This window comes from Haliaeetus leucocephalus, unplaced genomic scaffold, assembly GCF_000737465.1.
Source record: "Haliaeetus leucocephalus isolate CR32 unplaced genomic scaffold, Haliaeetus_leucocephalus-4.0 Scaffold143, whole genome shotgun sequence".
NCBI lineage: Eukaryota > Metazoa > Chordata > Aves > Accipitriformes > Accipitridae > Haliaeetus > Haliaeetus leucocephalus.
The window spans coordinates 28151-49550 of NW_010972579.1; the positions used below are offsets into that span (position 1 = coordinate 28151).

The window sequence follows — 21400 nt, forward strand, 5'->3', positions numbered from 1 at the left end:
ACATGTACCTCAAGTTTGCACTGGTGATTTTGGATTCTCTCCTTTCTTTTCCTGTGTTGCAAAGACTTGCCCTGATATAAGCTGGCTAAATATTGATATTTTAGATATCATTTTAGTAGGCAAGTAAGCCCATAGAAGCATAAGGATGCAGTGGGAGAGAAACGCTTAATTGTGATGACTTTCTAAGAAAAATCCTTTTACTGGGATAAGAATGTGTCTTTATTGTAACATTTGTAAATTGTTTTCTGGTAAAATGCACAAAAGACTCGGAACACCTTGCTGAAAATTTGAAAGTGCTAGTTCTGTAGTTAACACAAGACATACTGAAAGCAGAAAACTTGTTGTCCACTTAAGTTATTGCAGGAATGTGAAAGACTAAATTTGGATGCAGTGCTGTTGAACCGGTGGTTGGCCTCTTGGAGATCTGGCTCTCCCCATTATGTACCTTGAAGTGCCCACGTGTTCGGGTGAGGCTCTGGCTTCTGATGCTTGGAATCAAAACCAGGAGGTTATGCTGAAGTCTGGTGCCAAGATAAGGATGCGCCTTATCTAAATCTGATGTACTGGCTTCAGGACTTAAAAATGCCAACCAGAATCTGTAAGATACTTCATGCTTTTTAAAAGTTTTGGGGGTTTAGTTCTAGTCACTCAAATTTACCACGTGGAGCTCTGAAACTCCCAGTGCAGAGTGCCATCTCCTCTCGCTTGCAGTGCCACTGTTTGCTCATTTGGCTAAAAATAGAAAGGAGTAGAGTTGGTTTTCTTTCTTGGAAGAGAAAGAGAAATCTGACAAAGCTTGAGTTCACCAGCAGATAATTGTTTTGTTGTTTCTATCCAGGACATCTAGAGATATGCTTTATTCTTAGCAATATTTTGCTTTTCCAAACTGATTTAACTTTGTTGGTTTGGATGTTGAATATGTGATCAGAATACAAAGACATATTTCTTTGTTCCCCTAGAAAATAAGGGTTTGAGTGAACATTATTTTGATCCTCTGTTTCAACTTTTCTGTCTGAAAATATGCTTCCAAAAACAAGTGTTGTTTTGGGAAGGTCCACACTGATTTTTTTTTTTATTTTTTTTTAAGGTAGACACTACCTTCAGCTGGCTGAAAGAGCTGAAGAGAAGGAGCTGCAGAGGGAATCTTCTCCTTAGTTCTGGTTTTGTACCTACTTGCTAATTTCTGACATGTCCTGTTGAAGGTCTGAACATAGGTAATGATTTCACCACTTGACAATTTGTGTGTATCATTCGTGAGAGAATATCCAATAACTCGGGTCCTTTTGCTAACATTAGAAGGAACTATGCTCCTGGTTTTGATAGTTTTGCAATGTTTTCTCGTTTGCATCTCTGCAGGCATTTTAGTATTTTGGAAAACGCTTTTTAATAATAACAGTATGCTTGAGATGGCAGGATGCCTTTGACAATAGATTAATCGGGATATCTTTACTGAGCCCAAACTCACATATATCATGTGTATCCTGTTTTGAACTGTAGGTTCAATATAAACTTGATAAATTTGGTAACTGTTTTCATGTTATGCAATCTCAACGCTGCCTTATTTTGGAAGAAAATGCTCATTTATAAATATGGGTAATTCCATGTTTGGTACAAGTGGTGCAAATACGAGGTTTTTTGTCCCTTCAGGCATCTGACTTTGATACGTGCTGCTCTCTGTGTACCCAAAGATGAAGAGTGCTGGCTAGCCACAAGCTGCCAAACGCTCGTTCCATGATTATGGTGCTAGTCCTGTCCAGGGTGGATTTGTAGTCTCAGTCTTAAAACAAGCAAAAAGGCATTGGTTGCACAACATCATTTGGTGGGACGGGCCTCTTGGCTGTGGTTGCCAACATTATTAGACACAAGAGCTTGATGTGGGAGTGTATTCTGAGTTCCAGTTGCACAGTTATTAATCATTTATTGTAGAACTGAGAGCAAGAGGTTGAATCCTTAAGCCCATCCTCACTCAGCTGAAAGGCAAGTTGTTTCAGGTGGTTCCCAAAAGTAATGTTTTACTAGAAAGCAGCATGAGGCAACATCCAGCCAACTGTGTTCCTTGCTGTGCAGGATTTCAGCAGAATATGTGCTATTTATTCTATAAATAAATCTAATGAGTCTATATTCTGTAATTCTCCATATAGCAGACTTGTATTATATTGGCAGGTTAGCCAAGTGAGAAGTGTTGACAGATTGTTCGGCTCACAGGAAAAAAATATTTCATTATAGAGTTACGTAGGAATAGACCTATGTGTCAGAAATGTTTCTAAATGTCAAATACTTTTCTGCAATAAAATAATAAAAATCAATTCATCTTGGATGCATTTTTTTATATACTAGAGCATAGCATGTGGTGGTGCTTTTTGAAACAAAAATCAAATGACAAGCTGAGAATGTTTGCTTTCCCCCACATGAGGGTTTCTCCCTCCTTTTTAGGGTTAGAATCCCCAAGGACCAGGAAGATTCCAATGTGTTAGTGTTTAAAAGAGGACAATAAAACTTCATTTGCAAATGGATAATGAATTCCATCTTAAATGAGTGATAAATAGATCAGTTTCTGCCTTGTTATTTTCTTAGATCTGTTCACTAGGACCACAAGAGCTTGTTCCTGCCAGTGGAATTGCGCAAGATGGTTAAGCTGTCAGTCTGCCACAGCTGGGAGAGGAATCTCTTTCTCCACAGCCGCACAGTTTTTCCCCCTTTCCTTTGTGCTAATGCTGCTGTTGGCTTGACCTTTCCTTGAGCTAGCTGAATTCCCTGCCTGGCAAAAACCATCTGCTTGGGAGGGGTATTTTTCTGCCAGGTGAATGAATTGAATCAGGCCATCAGAGTAAGGTGTTGCTAGAGGTGATGCAAGGTCCCCAGCAAGAATGTTTTTGGGGAAAAATAGTTCTGGAGATAGAGACTCTTGCTTCTTCAGATGGGAGATTCGGATTGACTCAACTGTGTGTGCTCAGCCTAGGTGGCAATGTTTAGTGTGGAGCCCAGAACTGTGTGTGTAAAGTTGCGATTCCTGTGGGTAACTCTTACCTTTACTGAATTCCTTTTGCCAGCTTTGCTGTCTGTAGCCTGTGGTCGTTGTTCCATTCTTTGCGGCTGGTCCTGTCTGCCTTACCATGAATAATGTGGTGTCATCAGCAAATTGTTAGCATTCACCTCCTTTTCCAGATGTAAGAATGTCCCAAACAATTTGGGCTCCAGCTCATATTTCTGTGGGACTTCACTGGTGGCCTTACTCTATTGTCAGAAGTGACCATTTGTTTTGCTTTTTGTTTCCTCTCTTTTAACCAGATAACTTATCCGTGCAAGGCCTTTTATTGCCGTGGCAGCTTAATTTCTTTAAGAGCCTTTTGTGAAGAATATTGTTAAACGTCTCTTGGAAATTAAAGCAGGCTTTATCAAGCAGAGTCCATCGGTGCATGGGTAAGGCACATATTCTAGAGAACTCCTGTAGGTTTGTGGAACTTGACTTTCCTGTACAAAAGTGGGCTTGATTTCCCTGTCTAAATACTGTCATCTATTTAGCTGTCTACTGATCTACCAAGTTAGGCTCACTAGACTGTAGCATCACTCTGGAGAAGAGGAGGCTGAGGGGAGACCTTATCGCTCTCTATAACTACCTGAAGGGGGGTTGTAGTGAGGTGGGTGCTGGTCTCTTCTGTCAGGTGGCTGGTGATAGGACGAGAGGAAATGGCCTCAAGTTGCGGCAAAGGAGATTTAGGTTGGATATTAGGAAAAATTTCTTTACTGAGAGGGTTGTCAGACATTGGAATAGGCTGTCCAGGGAAGTGGTTTAGTCACCATCCCTGGAGGTATTAAAAAAGCACGTAGACAAGGTACTCCAGAACATGGTTTACTGGGCATGGTTGATGGTTGGATTTGATGATCTTGAAGGTGTTTTCCAACCTAAATGATTCTATGATCACAAAGTGTTAGGTGAGAGAGTAAACACAATTATAAGTTGTGCTGAAGAGTAAGCACTGCTTCAAGCAGTAGAGTTATTTGAAGGCTGTTTTCTTTTGATTCACTTTCACATGGCTTCTTTGGTGTCTTAATAATTTTGTTTTTCCTGTAGCCTTAGTTTAACAGGACACTGCTTGGGGGGAGAGGAATTAAGAATCTCTCTTGTAATAAACGAGTCTTTTTAAAAATGTAGAGGAACTTGTATATTTTGGGATCTCAGTTTTCCTGAGGTCAGTGGAAATTGGTCCAGGGACTGACAATTATTGGTAGTGGAAATTAGAGAAAAGGACAGAGAGAGAAGGATGTGCACACAGAATACAGTCATGTAGGCCTGTTTTTCTTGGATACTGAGCTTACAAAAAACCAAACCAAAACAACATGTTGCAGTGATACTGTAAAACAAATAATATAGTAGAGGGAGTGCAAGTCACCACTGTAGAGAACTTCAGCTCTGTAAGCAAGGATGATTTCAGGGTCTGCCTTCCTTTGACTACTTCCAAACTGCACTTAGCAATCTGTAACAGTTGTGTTCTGCTGTGCATAATGCTCTGAGAATGAAAGTGTGAGTGAAAGTAGAGAATTAAAATGGTAAGGATAGCTACCAAGCCTTTTGAAGGATTTCTCTGAAACACTGCAACATTTTGGGTACTCTGCCCTTTTAGTTACAGATCATGGTTTGTTTATTCTTCATCTCTTTTCTATTCTTCAGCTCTTTGAGGCTTTTTCTATTTTAGCACTAGCTGATTGTTCTACTTGTATTTGCATAAATCAGATAAAATTCGCCTATAATGTGTCCTTTCTCATCCCTCTAAAAAGGGTCGGTGTAGTGGGTCAGAAGAAACGGCATAATTTCTGTGGGTTTGTGCATATCTCTTGCCTTCCCCAGTCACATGGGTGCTTTTTCTCTTCAATGTGTTTTCTTTCACTAAGCTCCATTTGGAACAGTTTTCTCTGCCAAAGTGATAAGATGGAGCTGAAACTTAATTCATGTTTCAAAATGTTTTAAGGAATTTTTGAATACTAATTATTATGCTATTGAACAAGACTCTGGATGTGTTCAGAACCTGAAGAGGAAGAGACATGTGGAATATCGTACTATTTCATTTAAAATGGCCAATCTGAATTGCGGCAGTGCTGTCTATTTGCTGAGGTGGAAGAGAGAATGGTAGGTTGGATGGCAGTGAGAGCTTGCGGTTGGGTCCTATCAAACATCCCCAAAGTTGTAGTGTAACAAGTGGAACCATCAGAGTGGAGCAGAAGGAGGGAGACTGTTCTGTGTAGCCTGTCCCATGGCTTGAAGATGTCCTCACTCTGCTGCACTGTTACAAGTGAGTGGGAGAACGCAGGCAGTGCAGTTAGTAAAATTTCAGGTATTACCTATGCTAATAGCACTGTCAGAAAAGGAATGGAAATGAAATGCCCCACTTCTTGCATTTTTCGTAGTGTGCTTTGATATTAAACTGTTATACTTGGTTTTTCTCCCCAAAAGGAACCAGAGAAGCTGCTTGTCTTTCGCTTTGCAGTGAAAGTTTTTACACACTTCTGTTTGTGTTGGTGCAACTGTAGAGCACTGGAGTTATGGAGTGGAGGCACTGGTGCGTGGTTGTCTTATGTAAATTCTTATTGCCTGAGGTGGCTATTGAATTGTGAATTTCTTGTCTTGGAGTTGAAATGTTTGTTAATGTCATAGCCGTTAAAGCTGGTAAAACAAACTTCTTCCATTGGTATGCCTTACTTTTCTGATTTCTCATTACTGTTTGTTGATTTAGAGCATGTTGGTGTTTAGGTAGAACGTTGAGAGGGATAAGACAAGGGCGTTAGTGAGGAGTAAGAATCAAGGTAAGCTAAGTGTCACATTTGTGGGGCAGGAGGAGGAATTGCCAGTTGTAGCTGCCATTATTTCCTAGATGTATTGTTTTCCCTAGGCAAATGCATTGTTATGAAACTGCTAAAACTTGAAAGTGTATCCTTTTCGAAACCTTCAGAATATTTCCTTAGAGATTTCTGCCAGGGCTTAATCCCTTAGGAGTGCCAGGCCTTTTGCAAGAGTGTTGCCATTCACCAGCGTCATCCATAGCATTAGTGCAAACTTGGATTCTCTCGCAGTGTAATGCCAGGCTATACCACTGGTATTTTCTGTAGTAGATTCTGAGGTATTGCTAGGGTATGTCACTGATGTAGTTCATTTTATTGTGAAATACACAGCTAAGACTAACTCTTTCACATCTTACTTGCCCATAAATTTTTGGCAGTCAGCTCCTTTGTTGTCTTTCCCTCAAACAACTTCCTTGACCTAAAGTCATGCTTTGATAATATCCACATCTAGAGTTTAACTATTGTATCTGCCTCTGTCCCGAAGGCAACATGTTGCTCCTTTGTAAGTCCTGTTTGCATTCAAGCTTATGTCAAAAGATAATGACTTTGTGGCAGTAATCACAAAAAGCATTCAGCGTGTGGGACAATTCGCACTGACTTGTAGTTCCCTAATTCTGATCTCTTCACCTACCATACTGGTAAATAACAAGTAGCACCATTGCTAAATGTTACAAAGTGCCATTAGATTTGTTTATACTGTTTGAATCCTGAATGTGTGTGCAGGTTCACTATTACTGGCAGAGGCAAGCATGGCGCAGGGAAAAGCTTATGGAACTAAGCTATGATGTAACATATATAATTGAAGTACATGGGTACGTACAAAAACATTGGCTTACAGCTCGCTAGAAGAAATTAATTGCACAGTGAGCTCCCTTTGGACCAAATGAGGTGACAGGAGTGAATGAACCAGACTTTGCATTGCATGCTGGTGGCAGCTAGTACAGAAAGTATGCAAGGTAACTGCAGCTCCTGCAGCTCCCCTGCTTTTCTTTGAAGTAGTGTGTTTTATTAAAAAAAAAAAAGTTAGCCTTTTTAATCTCTAGTCAAGCTATTGCTAATATTTGTTGCATGTTAGACTCTTTCAGAGATGATTCAAAAGAAGGTGTGTCTCAAGTTAGTTTAAGAACCGTTCTATTCTTCCTGCGAGCTCCTGCATCTGATGTTACTGGCAGAGTTCCCTGAAATGGAGGCTTGACTTGAGGAAACAAAAAGCTGCGATGAAGAAAGGAAAGAACATATTGGTGGAAGGTTAGAAATGATCTGAAAGTTGTCTTACTTTCACTAGACTTTCCTTTTCACAGCAACAAAGACCGAAACTTTATGGCACGTAGAACAGCCTTGTTTGTATTTTTTTCTTAGGTGTATGTTCAGGCAGTTAGGGACTTCAGTTGCTGGGGATTTTTTTAATCCTAAAGGGGATCTTTGGTTATAACACTGTTATAGATGGCTCAGATGAGAATGTCTGTGGCTGAGATGGGTATTGTTAGGCAGTTATTCAAATCTTGTTTCCAATAATATATGCCTCTGACAAACAAGCCATTCAGACTGGAAATTCCTATATTAGATTTTTAGCTGCAGACTGATTATTTTTGTTGTGTTCCAACAAAAATTATTGAAATTAATTCTTGAATATAAGATTAAGGAAATGTTTTTGGCCATAAGTACACTTTTTTCCCTAAGGATTTCAGTGGGAAACTGCTGAGTTTTGCTGCTTTAGGGTGAAGATCTGTAGTTCACCTGTTCCATGGCTTTAATATGAGTTGTTACTTAAAAAAAAAAAAATTAAAAAAGAAAAATCCACATAGCTTGACCAGTTCATAAGCATCTGCAAAATAGTAAATGGTAGCTTGGTTGGGATTACAGGGTACGTTTTTTGGAGTGGATCTGCACTTAGCAGATTTCATTATTGTGCAGATTTTCCATAAGGAACAGATTGCATGTGCCACATTGAGAGTAACCTACACTGTATCCTTCCAACTTTGTCAGGAAGGACAAGAGTTTGACAGACATAAGTCTGTTACTATGTAAACACAAGCCATTCCCTGAACACCAGACTATCTAAGTATAACTTCCAGGGTTTGAAAACTAGGCTTCAAATTCTTTGTTGTCATGAAGTTGCTAAAAGGCAGATCTTGCCAATTGGGTATCTTTTGTGCTATATCCATGTTTCCTCCAAAACATGTAAGTTACTAAAAACTCAAATAATGAACAAATGTTTTTTCTAACTTTGTTTAGGAGAGAACATTTGTTTTGGCTGAAATCTTCCAGAGCAACTTAAACAGACACCAGCATGGGAAAATTAGTAAAACCATCAGGATATAACAGCATTTTTGTGCTTGGGCAGTTTAAAATGTCATAGTGGAATACGAAGTAAAAGAACAATGTAAACTTCTTTTAACCCTTGCCAAAGCTAACTGATGATGACGACATCAGAATTGTTAGTGCTTCAAAGTACATTATAAAGGTGAGCAAAAGTGTCCATATATAGAACGTCTCAATTTTCCTATGATACCCAAGTGGAAGGTTACTCTGCTGGGGAGCCATTTGGTGACTTAATTTGTTGCATGGGTATCAGTGCTCTCACTAGTGGAACCCAGTGGCTCTAATACCATTTTTTCCCCTTAATTCTAAATATCCTGATCATATGTGATGAGAAAAATTGAGAGCACCCTGCCCCCTCCATATTCTGTTCCTTACAATCTTTTTTCCTTACTCTACACCTCAGAAGAATTTACCTGTATTACCAACACAGATTTAACCTTGCAGTATGTTTTCTTGAAGACTGCTACCCAAAATGTTCAAGTGGTTAACAGTTTCATGTGTTATCTGCTTTGCAGTCTTCCAGCACCTGGCTTTTGAGTAGAAATACATTATTATTTTGTCCTGTAATTCTTTTTCCTTAGAAACAGTAGTTTATTTTTGAAAAATGGTGAAGTCTTTATCACTTGGACATCTTCATCCTCTAACTGGGGCATGCTGTGTTGTGGGAATATACGCTATAAAGATTTTTACTGTTGAAGTTTTATTTAATGAAAGAACTGGTATTGGGGAGACTTATTAAAGTGTGTTTATATCTAATTATTTTATTTGAATTTTTTCACTTTTTCTGTGTGCATTGCTGGAATCACTAGTGACATAACTCTAAATCCAAATTCATATTGCTTTTACAGCCACTAAGGGGTATTAAAACTGTAGTGTTTTGAGATCTCTATCTAATCTTGTGTTTTACTGTAACAATGGACTGGTACTAGAATGGTTTTTTACTTCTACTTTTGTGGTTCTGTCTGGGTTTTCTTTGTTCCTGGAAGAATATTGAACAAAAAAAGAATGAAGAGAGACCTTGGGTTAATCCCTTTCTCTGTCTTGAGGGAAGATGATTTACAATATTCTTGACAGATGCTTGTCTAATCTCTTAATTGCTGGAAATTCCACTGCATTTCTTAAGCAGCTTATTCCAGTGCTTTATATGCTTACTGCTTGTTTTTTTTCTAATGTTTAGCTGACACATTTTGCAGTAAAATTCAGTTTTTTATTTGGTCATGTCCAGCTATTTCTGATGTACCTGGATGTATTTGAGCTATCACTTTTATCCCCCTTGATCTCTTCTCTAACACAAACTGTGTCTTTATATTTGAGTTTCCCAGTGTTTCCTCATAGATCTTGTCTTCTGATCCAGCTCACTGCTTTGTAGACTTTCCCCTATCAGTTCATGTCCTGAAGCCCAAACCTGGGCATCCTGCTTTAAGGCTGAAGATTTACTAGTGCTAGCTGGATTGTTCTCCATTTATTTATTTTGAAGAGCTCTTCACAAGACTCCATTGCTCTACTGTTATCCTTTTGTTTGTAGTTCATGCAAGGTTTTGAAACCAATCCTAGTGTTTGAGATTCTGCATTAGCCTGTACCTGGTTGCCTATCTGGATTCACTCTTGGTTTCTGTCACAGAGAGGCATGTTCATCCTTCTCGCAAATGGAGGAATGAAAAGTGGGATGGGAACCAGCATGGAACACAATTGTCACTGGTGAAACAAATCGATATTTGCCCATTAGTAAAAACAGCTTCCCCTATGTGGTTAGCAAGATGTACAATATAAACATTTTATTAGTTTCTTGGCTGAGGTGATTTGATCAAACAGGAGCTGTGGCTTTCTTACTGCTCTTGTCTAGGAGAATCAGGGCTTTCCTTTTTGATGTTGTTGCCTGATGCAGTTGTCTGTGTTGTCGTTTGATTAGCTGCAGTCTTCAATATTCATGAAGAGTAGCAAAGAAAGAGGCTGCCTTGTTTGTTCAGCGTCAAGCTGTTGAAAGCATACGTGGAACATCGGTTTCTCTACATCCTTTGATTTCAAATGCTGGTTTTTTTGTTACTATAAAATGGTACAAATCTTCATGACTACTGCTGACAATACCGAAAGAGGATTTGCTTTTTTTTATGGTAAAAGTATAATAGCAGCTTTAAGAGAAAAGAAAAAAGCTGGGAAAGAAAATTTAAAAATATGTGCTAAAAAAATGAAAAAGGGATACATTTAATGTGAATGTAGTCTCTGGTTTTTACAGTCTTCCTCTAAAATTTGCCTAAGAAACAACTGTCTTCCAGCATGGACAGTATTTGCAGCTTTTGTTTCTTTCAGACTGTAGGTATATTTTAGTACCAAGTAGGGATTTTTTGAGCCTTGAAACCAGTCTTCTAGATACGACTTAATTAGCAAGATTTATTTATTATTTATTTGGATCCTGGCTTCTTCAAATAACAGTATTTGTTTCCTATTAAAGTATAATCTTCAGTGAATAACTTCAGACATAGATCTGAATTGGTATTATACTATTTTAAGTGCATGATGATTTGAAACTTGGATTTCATTCCTTATTTGCTTATTTTGAAACTCTGTCTCTTACTGTGTTTTACAAGCTAATTTTCCTTGGGACTATTGGTAAAGGTAGGATGAAGATGTAGAATTGTAATGGAACTAGCTTGTGGTTTCTAGGCTTTACTGAATTTTGTTCATTTAGTAGCTTTATGTTGATGCCTAATCTTTTTATCTTTTTTTTTTAGTGCATTTTTGTTCTCAGTTAGTGTTTTCCCACCTGGTTTGGTTTTTTTTTTTTTAAGATGGCAATCATTGCTATCACCTTTACTGCCCTCCTGTCACCCCCAAGCATCTGCTTTTGACTGATTAGCCTCTGTTCACTCCACCCTTGTTGCTGCTTCTTCTATGAGCAGTTTGGCTCCTGCTTGGAGCACAAGGTCATCTGCCTGGCAGGGCTTAGTGGGTTGTTCCAGGCCATGCCTCCAGTAGGGAACAAGTGCTCTATACAGCTCTCAGAATAAAATAGAGGATATTGTATGTTTCACTTCGCAGTTACAATGCTGTCTGCACTTGCCAAATCATTAGCAGCTGCTAAGTTTGTACTGTTTTTTTGGAAACACATTGAATGAATTTGGAATTTGTTAGCAGTTGGTTTGTCATCAGATGAACAAGTCTTTCAGTAGTGAAAAAAAAAAAAGAGGATAGTGATTGAACAACCTTCCTTTCCTCCTGTGTGTCCTCTCTGTTAAGCTACAGAACTGCTGGAACTCCCCAGCAGTGTTAGCTGTATTTTGCTGTGGTGTTTCTGTGGTGGTGGTTGTTAGTAAAGGCATGTTGGAAGACAGGTATCTCTGTAGGTTAGAGAGTAGTTTGTGGTCTAATGTATAATAATTGTGATACTGAGGTTTGTTTGAGGGTGGAGAAGTAGTTGGTGTTTTGATTCTATACTTCTGTGGCAACCACATTTCTTACTGTGGCTCTCAACCTAATGGAGCATGCTTTGTTCTGTAATTGAGCATTTTACTAGGTGTAACAGTGTATAGTACAGGAGTAAATGATTTCTCAAGTAACTTGGCTAGTTCTCTGACAATATGGGTTTCTTCCCTATCATTGCAGTTGGGAGACAATCAGTACTTTATTCTTCAAAGGTACCACCCAGGGAAACTCATATCCTCCATGATTATATTGCTTATCTTACCAAGATATTGCCCTTCTTAATAGGCTAGGAAGAGCCTAATCATCAATCTCTTACTTTGCCTTCTAAGAGCTCTCAAAGACCCAAGGAAAAAGAAACCTGCTCTCTGATTTCTTGAGAGTTTGGCACTGTATGTGTATAAGGTGCTTGAGCTTCATGTGTTTACATCAAAATCCATTCAGTCTTAATGGCATCTTTCACTCTGGTTTCATACATGTAGTGCACAATTCCACTGCCAGTTTCTCTTCTGCTGTGTTCTGTTTAGACTTTGCAATATTTTGAAGAATCCTTTCTTTGTTCAAGCTCCAAAACTGTTGTCCTGCCCCTTGGTAGTAGTCTAGAGAGGTTTTCCACAGTGGCTGTATATGAGTTCTCAGTTAATAGACTTGGTAGGATTCATTTTATTTTTAAAGAAAAAAAAAAAAAAAAAAAAAAAAGTTTGTGCTTTTGCATCACAAACTTGTAGCTCTTTCTTATCTGAAATTAAAGTAAGAAATATAAGAAAAAACCCCACTATAATAGAGCAGAACAACAGCCAGTTGGAAGGGGAAGCTAAAAGGCTAAATATGGGTTATAACAACACGGATCAGAATTTCTTGCTTCTGACAGCAAAGAACTAGATGGTTTGGTGTTAGGAGCAAGAATCTCACCAGCTAGCTGACAAAGTGATTTGTCCTTAAAATCATCTGCTGTTGTTAGGAATTGTCTTTTTGACCTTAAGGATTCATCTTCCCCTGTAACCTGGGGGCTCTGCTCAGAAAAGAGATTGCAGACTTCAGATGTGCATTTCATTCTTACCTTGGGCTTGTAATGACAATTGTTTGTGGATTTCAAACCATTTTTTATATTTGCAAGTCAGAATCTAACTACCATACTAATTGTTTTCTCTTCCATTTCCCTGGAACGCAGTTTAATTTTATCCAAGTCTTTGTCAGTCTGGGAGTTTGCAAGCAGATTAGAAATTAAAGTGTACATTAGAGAACAGTTAATAATAAACATCCTTTTAAATGTTCATATTTGAATAAAAAGAATTGTAAACACTCCTCCTATTAAAAATGATACTTTAAAATGTGTTCAGTTTCCCATTTTTCTAGTGAATTAAAATCTCATTCTGTTTTCTTTTTTCCTCCTTTGGCAATTAATCTGATATCTCATTCTCCTGGTGTTTGAGTAAGGTCAACAGCTACTCAGAACGACAACCTTTTTTCAAGTGTGGCTGCCAAATTGCGTTTTCATGTTCTAGAAATATCTTCTGTCCTCAAAGAAAACATGGACACTCCTGTTACAGAAACTTTAATTGTTTCTGCTCACTGGTGCTAATGAATCAGTGCTCCCTCCTTTGAGGAATAATTGAGAACTTGTGGAAGAGACTTTTGTACCCATTGGTAAGGAACTTGTGAAACTTTTTTTAGCTTAAGATACAGGATTTTCTCAGCAGTGCTCTCTGAATGCTGGTGACATGTTTTTAGCTTCAGTGTGGGAAATTTTGCCGAAACTAGTAACTGGCTCATTTTGCATTCTCTTAATCTGTCTGATATTTCCACAACTGAAAGATGGCTGTGTTGACTGCAGTTAATTTCTGAATAAAACATGGGCACAAAAGCATTGAAGAGTTCCCTGAATTCTGACTGCAACGGAAGGTTCAAGTTTTGGGAGTGCTCAGCGTTGGGGTTCACTACTGTTGTTCATTCAGATGGTTGGTGTTAAAACAGGTGTTTTTCTTTAGAAGCTGCAGTATCCACAAGTTTTATCGGACAGAAACAAGCCTTTGAAAATAGTCTTTCATCAATTGATACTTCTGTGGTGTCTGTCTGTACCTTCTGCCCGCAAAGAACTGATTTCAGTCTTACTACAGTAGAGTGGCAACTTAATTGCATGGGTTTATTGTGAACTAGTGAACATGGTAACACTATGTACACCATATGCTCTTCTAGAAGCCTTTTCCTTGACTGAGTATCTAGTTGCTAGATTTATAGTACGAGTTGTGTTACTGTGAAGAAGTCTGGGTGTTTCTGTGATCAAACACAGGTAGAAGACTTCAGTGGCAGCAGGAAAAACTGAACCTATTTTATATCCGTACGGTGTGCTAGATATGTCATCACCTCATAGCATAAAATGTATAAGAAAACTGTAGTTATGTGTATCACTGAAACAAATGCTGTCACATACACATTTTCAATTACACCACTGAAGAAGGCAGATGTTGTATTACAATTCTGTGTTGTGGCAGATGTGCTCATGATACTCCAATCTACAAGGTTAAGTCCTCCTCACAATTCTGCTTTTGAATGGTACCTGTGGAAATAAAAAGTTTGAGACAGAAATCAACTCTTTTTTTTTTTTTTTTTTTAACTGGAAAGATATAAAGAGGAAAAAACCCTCAGGCATAAAAAGCTCAAATGCAGGCAAGGGTGGGGTTTTTGCTAAATGTATCGAATGGGGAATTACCTGTAAATTCTCTGGGAGCTCTCTATTCAGGAGTTTTTGTACTTATGAAGGATGTGTGGTTTTCAACATGTATGTTTTAAAACACTGAACACCTGCTTTGAGCATACCAAGAAGTCCAAGTTTCAGCCTGCAGGTAAGACGGGCGCCTTTCATAGGAAACGCGCAAGTAATTCCCGGTGTTCCTCCGAAAGAGCAGTAGGCCTAAAGGGGCTAGTTTAAAAAGGTAGTATGTTCCATTTGCTCTCCTTGGCAGCATTAAGGCCAGATTTATGAACATTTTTTATATAGAAAAGTAAAAATTGGTGATGGAAATTGCTCTAGAGTTGCACAGCTTTTGAAGCACACATTTCTCTTTTGTTGCCTCTTCCAACCAGGTATGGGAAGGCCAATTGGCAATCTAGCATGTATGTTCTGCTTTGGAAGTATCTGGAGGCTTGGGTTAGATTGATAATATGTTTTGCTAGAGATTTTACAAATGCATGTTAAATCAACATATCCTTACTGAAAACTATTATTTAGAAGGCAGGGTATGACAGAGACAGGAGAATATGGTAATAACAGTAGAACAGGCCTGGCTGAGTTAAAGAATAGGAGGTGAGATTGCTCTTATCTTTCCTGCCGGTCGTGGGCTGAGAATTGATTAGAGTAGTGTTGGACTTGAAATACGTAATTAATGATGAAAAGAGCCACTAGCAATTTGGACTGTATTGAACATGAACTGTATAATGAAGTAGGGAGGTGAGCTCAACCACATTAAATGGGAGAACCTGTCACATCTATAATATTAAAAAGCTGTCTTAATATTCAAAAACTGCAGTGGTAGAGTACTTAGTAATTTAGAGTATTTAGCATAAAAAACCTGAATGAGCTAATTAAGGGTATTAAAATGGCTGCCATAAAATTTGTATATTGAAAGTTTATAAAAGCTCTAAGCAGTAATTAAGGATGCTATTTTAATATATAAAATTTGTTAAAGTTGAGCAAAGAAAAATCCTGCTGCAGCTCACAAGGGAAAGTGTAAAAGGAAAAATCTGCTTTTAAATTCTTGTTATCGTCTCTCTATTGGATTTGGTTAAATAACTAAGAAACATGAAACTAGACTATCCTCTTCTCCTATATAGTATAACTTGGGATATTCCCATGTCCTTGCTAAAATTGGAGAAGATAGTCCTTTGCATGTTTATCTAATTTTATACTTCAGTTGATAGGGGATTAGAAACTATGTTGTAAATTTTTTGTCTGCTTTGTATTTTCTGAGGCTTTTCCATTTTAGAGCTTCTGAGATCATGGTTGAAATAAAAGCTATACTTTTCTGCCTAATCAAGCAGCTTCCTCATTTTTAGCTGGTGAAAGATTTTTGGCACCTCGTTCTCAAGCTATCCTTGCTATAGCTGTTGGGCTACTACTGCTCAGATAATGGCAGCTCCCTGAAGAAAACGAACAGAAGCTCTGTTTATAGCAGCTGGCTCTGGATGACCCTTTTGGTGCTGGAACTGCCTAATCGAGCAGTAAGAAAAGATCCAAGCTAACTCCTCATCAACCTGCAGACCTTTGGATAAGCTCAAACAGTATCCAAGAAGCTACTGGGAAATGGGAGAAAGTTCTCTGGCAAGAAGTTCTCTAGTCTCACAAATTTCTTCAAAAGCTCACCAGAACCTGTAGTGGGTTATTCTGAATATTGAGTTACGTCTTGTCACCTGGAAAGGTACTTTCCCCAAAAACGTTTACAAACTTGTGTTTTTGAGCCATCTACTGTCTCTTATTCCAGTAAGGTAATTGCTTGTCTTTTTTGTGACAGTGAGTTGAATTAAGTAAATTGAATGGGGCCTTTCAGCTTGCCACCGACTTCTTTTCTTAACCGCTTTCCGCTGGTGATAATCAGGATTTTTCTGTCTTACCAGGATGTGCCCCTTTCTGCTAAAACACTGGTGCTCTTTCTCTAGCGCGTGCTTCTGCCATTCATAGTTGGGGCCACTGCAGTAGAGCCTTACATGGGTGAGTCTATGAGCAGGTTTGAAGGTTAAGGCTAAGGCCCTTTGAGGCAGGGGAACATGGCAGAGGCTCACTTATGAACTCTTGTTTCCTGAAGAGTAATCTTTGGTTATTGGTATCTGTGTTTATTGATGAGTAATCTTTGATTAGCATTTGATGCTGATTGGTGTCAGCATCATTGACTACTAATGACCACCTTTTTCTAAGAACGAAAAATAAATGAAGATTTGTATCAAATTCTGAGCAGTTCTAGCTCACTGTTAATGTGCCTTCCCTAAATGGGAGTTTGAGCATGGCCGTTCACTCTTTTTGAAACCCAAAGTAGGAGAATTAATGTCTTGGGTGTCACTGAATGAATGATACTGGAAATGTTTTAATTTGCTCTGTGACTCTTAAGTTTTATACTCACTGCATCTTCCTTGAGAAGTATTTCTGAAAATTAAAGCTATTAATTTAGTTGAGTTTTCCTCAATTTAAAGGGAAAGTGCTTTTTCTTGTTATGTATAACTGTACAAGTGAATGGATATTAACCTGACCACTCAACTAAATTCTCCATAAAATAGTGCCAGTGCTCATAGAGCACTCCTTTTTAGACTCAGATTTAGTTAGAATGTGAGTACTAATGTGTAGAGATTATGCTCTGGAAGTGATTATGCTCTTAGTTCATTCAGGAGACAAAACCAACTTGTCCTGGACCAGGAAGCTGCCTCTCATCCTAAACCCTTATAGTCATTTATTAAGCTATCTGCATTCATTGATGGTGTCTGTTTGTATCACTGCTTTTCATATTATCAGAGAAATCATTAATAGCTTCCTCTTCTCTGAGATTATGTTAAGGTTTCTTAAAAGCCACTTATTGGTCAAAGTTTTATTTAAACAGCAAAATAATTCTAAATCTCCTGTTTACAGATGATCAGTTTGGAAGATGACTTAAACTCAATCTGATTATGTTAGTGCGGATGAAGTATAACAGACATAAGTGTTCTCTGCGTATGCAGCTCTCCTACGGTCTTGATGTTTGGGTGGTAGGAGTCTGTTTAAACCTGTAATGTTGAGCTGTGCTTTTCCTGCTCAGGCATTTACTTGTAAAGGAAGTGGTCTCACAGGTATTAGAAAATTAACTGAGTAGGGTTAAGCTGTCTTTGAGAGGAACAACTGCATTTATCAGACTGTAATTTATTATTCCTTTATTAGAAGGCAATCCTTCACGTGCTGATGTTTCATGTACTGTTTTATCATTGAGAGTTTTATTGTAACTTCCTAGTTGTTTCCTATTCAGGGAGTATAGTTTTGTGGGGCTAGACTTTACCTAGGAAATTGCACTTAGGAGGAAAAAAAGATATCTCCAAACATTTTCATGGGTATTAGCTATGTTTTCAGTAGGTGTTTTAGTTTTATCAAACGTACTTTGAATTTTTATCAACTGAGATAGTGAAATGTTTCTCAGATTTAAATCTTTTGAAGAGTTATGTACTCTGTTTCATAACCTGTAAGCTAATAACATAATGTAACTTTTCTTGAGACTGTGCTTACAAGCAAAAAATGCTTATCAACTGGAAACAATTGCTTGTACCACCTCCTTTCCCTAATTTTTGAGTCTTCCTTCCCCTCACTAAAAAAAAACCAAACAAAAAGTCTAACAGCTCAGAAGGGCAAAATGATGAGTGTTAAATCCTGCTCACTAAAGCTAGTGCTACTAAAGCTCTGGGACATTTGATGATTTTTTTTTTTTTAACTGTGTTGAATTCTGGAAGATTTTTCAAACAAGCCTTTGAAGTAAGGAACATGTATTAGTTTGGAAACAGAGAAATTAATCCTTTAAAATAGTTCTTCAGTATGCATTTAATTATCTGTGTGTATTCCAAATGCTTTTAAGGTAGCAAAGGAACCTAAAGATTTTTAGCAAATATATGCTGCTTGGATGGAAACCCAAGAATCTTAACAACTGTTTTCTGGGGAATGTCTTGGCTTTTCTTGGTCTATGTAATTTATATCCGTGCGGGCAGTTTGATGTCACTTTTTGAAGATTCATGATTTTTAGTTTGGTTTTCTAAGGCAATGTGACTTTGCAAGTGTTTCAGTTGCTCCTGTCCCTGCCAGGACAGCAGGGTGGGCAGAGGAGGTGTTTGGAATCCTGATGCAGGAGGGGACAAAGAATAGCAGTTTGGGGTGGTTTTATATTGTTAGTTTTTGGTCTTGTTTTTAAATAGGTCAGGGTTCAGAGTTTTTATGGTACGACATGACATGTTATTTAAATACATTAGATTATTGAGTTGCTGCATATCTCTTTTGAACACAGTGACTAATTTAAATCAAATTTGGAAGGGATGGGGGGGTGTCCAAAAGACAAATTTCTGCAGTTTTCATGAAGGTAGATAACTGGCTAAAGTTACTCTGTTAATATCATCTCCCTTTCCCATCCCTATTCTATGTACACATATTCTTCTAAATAAAAACAACAGCAGAATCTAAGTTGTTGTTACATGTTAGAGAATCCTCACAGGGTTATAGTACAGTAATCTGTTGAGAATCAGGCTTCATTGTTTCCACGGCTCATGAAACTGCCGGAAAACACAAACATGAGGAAAGTGTAAGTATACAGCAGTCTCAGTTGGACAAACACTAAAAAGAGAGCCCTGTTATCAGTGTGTCAGGACAGCAGCAAAGACTTCTGAGTTTGTGATTCCTGAAAACAGAAATAGTGTTCTTATCGTAGAAGAAAAGCTTTAGTACAGTTTAAAACGGAGCAATTAGGAAGGACAGCAGAAGGAACAGAAAAATGCATCAATACCTTCTCAGAAATCCCTGTGAAGTAGTTGATCAGATTTAAGATCTCACTTGATAGCTCATGATGTGTTCTTGCAAATTCTTTTTTTTTTTTTTAAAGTGGGATGGTGTTTGACTGTTCCAAAGCCACATAATCCACTTACTGCATTGACAGAGGGAAATCTGTGTAGAAGGGTAAAGTACTGTAAGGTGAGAGATTTTCTTGTTGTCTGGGTGAGGAGATGGTTTCACTGTTCACACTTTTTCCTAGTTGTTACTATAGTTCCCTAGGGAAAAGGGTTTGATGCACTCAACCTGTAACATTTGGGGAGCAAGCGGTTGCAGGATGGGAATGCACATTGATCAGTGTAACAGGGAATGTGGTTTTATGCATATTGTATAAAATTTTATGGATTAATATTTTACTTTTAAGAAGTACTCAATTTGTTTTAAGAATTATTTTTTGAAATTTGGCAACTCGCTGGGAGCAGTGATCCATTTACTGGGGAAAAACTCAGCTCCTTTGAGGTTTCAGGTAAAATTTGACACTTGTCTTCTTCGGTGCAAACTGAATTTTACGCAGTGCCAATGACAAATGGGGAGTTATTGCTAGATTGCTAATAAATATAACCCTATTCAGTTTAATGTTAAAAAAACAGAAGAAAACCCAACCTTCAAATAAAAGGAAAGCCTGGTGAGTCCCACAGCCTTATAACTAGTATCTTTTAAGAATTAAAGTGTGAGAATTATCTACATAACAAATAGGTTTTCGGAAAAAAGCCACGTGGGATTCATTTAAACAATCAATTTTTCATGTTAGTACTAATGTATTAATTTAGTAAGAAACGATTATGTTCGTGGGATCCTGATAAAAAAGCTGGTATTAATGTGGCCTTTTGACTCCCATCTGAAGAAAAATAGGAGCCAAAAAATCACATGAACCACCAAAAAACCACTGTGATAAGCATCACAGTTCAAATATTTAATTATAATGGCGAAGTCACGTAGAAAGGAAACAGTGGGTTTTTGTAAAACATATTTATGTGAACACTAGTGCTGTATCTCCTCAAAATAGTAAGACAGAAGCAGAATACAGGATAAAATGTAGAGACTAATTTTGGGTAAAAAGAATGCAAGAAGTGCTTAGACTTAAATGTTTGTGGTCAACAAATTAATTCTGGAGGGTTTTATGGAAGATAAATAAGAATACAGTTAAACAGTATACTTACGCAAAACTGACTGCAGGCTACTGCTGAAAGAGGTATCCAGTTTCTCCTCCATCCTTCTTCCCTCGTTTTCCAAACTTCGTGCTCTTGCCAGCATAGCAACAGTTAACATTTCGTAGGAATATATTCTAAAATTGTGAATATATCATTTTTCAACTGGAAATATTTCCTACTTAGAAGGGGATGTCTGGGAAAATATATGAAGTATTTGAGACCAAAGTAGAGAAGCAGGCATTCAAAGGTGATTTTGCTGGTAGAGCTGAACTTGGTGACAGGAATGTAAATGGGGGCACAGACTCAAGAACGAGGGAAGGGACTGGACGGGACAGGATGGGACCTTCATTTGGGTCAGCTGAAGAAAAGGGATGTGCAGGGAAGTTAGTTGCTGGCAGGGACGTGTTACTCTTCTGGCTGAATCTGCGGTCCTTGAGGCACAGTCATTGAAAGCGAAGGAGAGGAAACTGCACCGGTCAAGATCTACACGATCAGGGTTCTTTCATTGGGACCGTGGGGAGAAATTAGCCTTCCTGAAGATGTGAAGGAGAAGCAGAAAACTTGGTTATGGTACGGTCTGGCTGTGTGGGTGGAGAGCTGGGGATGGTTGTGGTGGTTCAGGCTGCTGAGGGGTTGTTCTGCTCTGTGAACTTCACCTGATGCCTGGAGATCACAGGGTGGATGTCAAAAGGACAAGTGGGGATTTTGTACTGAGTAAAGGAGAAGATGCCAGAGGGGAGAAGTAGATTTGGAAAGCAAATGAGAGCAACTCTAGTACTGAATGTAGATGGTAATGAAAGTTGACTTGTTTATTCTCAGAGGGGTGTGTTGGGGTGGGAAAGAACTACATTTTTGAATAAGAAAAAACCATACAAGTTAAATATTAGGGAATGAAAAGTATCATGTTCAAGGATAGTATTGTTACAAAATCTAATGTGTGTAAATGCAAGCAATTGATAAGATGTGGATTTTGAGAGTGTTCTGGGGGAGTATGGCTACACAGATGCAGTTGTTTGTGCCCTGCTCTGGGCTTTTGGCCTCAAAGTACTGGTCTTCACAGGTCTTTCTTCTGCCCAGTGTGGTGTTTTTATTATTGCAGATATATTTATACCAGTGTTTGGGGGTTTGGGGGGGGGGG

At 38.3% G+C, this 21400-nt stretch overlaps 1 protein-coding gene across 1 annotated transcript in view; it reads left to right on the forward strand.

Annotated features, from left to right (window-relative positions):
- The first annotated feature begins 1136 nt into the window (after nucleotides 1–1136).
- STAG1 (stromal antigen 1) overlaps nucleotides 1137–21400 on the forward strand; it is a 197613-nt gene continuing 177349 nt past the window's right edge. The window contains exon 1 of the mRNA XM_010561136.1: nucleotides 1137–1214. The gene's annotated coding sequence lies outside the window, so the exon portion shown is untranslated. The remainder of the gene's footprint in view (nucleotides 1215–21400) is intronic.